The sequence below is a fragment of the Lagopus leucura genome, unplaced genomic scaffold (assembly GCF_019238085.1).
Source record: "Lagopus leucura isolate 7727_CA_CO unplaced genomic scaffold, USGS_WTPT01 28066-0_obj-0_obj, whole genome shotgun sequence".
Taxonomy (NCBI): domain Eukaryota; kingdom Metazoa; phylum Chordata; class Aves; order Galliformes; family Phasianidae; genus Lagopus; species Lagopus leucura.
The window spans coordinates 852-1,764 of record NW_024966737.1 but is presented as its reverse complement, the minus strand read 5'-3'; the positions used below and the strand labels follow the sequence as shown (position 1 = coordinate 1,764).

The window sequence follows — 913 nt, the reverse complement described above, 5'->3', positions numbered from 1 at the left end:
CCCTGGTGCTCAGTAGGACCCAACAGGACCCAACAGGACCCAACAGGACCCAACAGGACCCACTGCAACCCATCAGGACCCCCTGTGACCCACTACTATTCAACAGGACCCAACGGGATCCAACAGGACCCAACAGGACCCCCCCACTACTCAGCAGGACCCAACAGAACCCAACAGGACCTACTGGTGCTCAAACAGGACCCAACAGGACCCAACAGGACCTACTGGTGCTCAAACAGGACCCAACAGGACCCACTGCAACCCAACAGGACCCAACAGGACACCCCTGGTGCTCAGTAGGACCCAACAGGACCCAACAGGACCCACTGCAACCCAACAGGACCCCCTGTGACCCACTACTATTCAACAGGACCCAACAGGATCCAACAGGACCCAACAGGACCCCCCCAACACTCAGCAGGACCCAACAGAACCCAACAGGACCTACTGGTGCTCAAACAGGACCCAACAGGACCCCCCTGGTGCTCAGTAGGACCCAACAGGACCCACTGCGACCCAACAGGACCCAACAGCTCCCCACTGGTGCTCAGTCGGACCCAACAGGACCCAACAGGACCAACTGCGACCCAGCAGGACCCAACACGACCCCCCTGGTGCTCCGTAGGACCCAAAAGGACCCACTACAACCCACTGTGACCCGACAGGACCCAACAGGACCCGCAGTGACCCCGCAGGCCCCACGGCGCCCCCCATACCTCCTCGGTGTGTCCCTCGGGGTCCTGGATGTACACCAGCACCTCCCCGCTGCCCGCCTCCTGCGTCTCCACCGTGAAGCGAGCCGGCTGCAGCACCGTGTTGCCCTGCGGCTCCAGCCCTGCACACAGCGCCGGCACAGCCGTCACCCAGCTATCGCCCTGCCAGGACCTGCCTGAGCACGGCCCTGCTATCGCCC

The 913-nt window shown here is 62.9% G+C and overlaps 1 long non-coding RNA gene across 1 annotated transcript in view; it reads right to left on the bottom strand.

The window, feature by feature from the left end:
- Positions 1 to 6: 6 nt before the first annotated feature.
- The window catches only part of LOC122192765, a 1,710-nt gene continuing 803 nt past the window's right edge, over positions 7 to 913 (bottom strand). Inside the window, exons 2-3 of the long non-coding RNA XR_006182698.1 lie at positions 304 to 885; positions 7 to 221 (exon numbers count right to left, since the gene is read on the bottom strand). This is a non-coding gene — a long non-coding RNA (uncharacterized LOC122192765). The remainder of the gene's footprint in view (positions 222 to 303; positions 886 to 913) is intronic.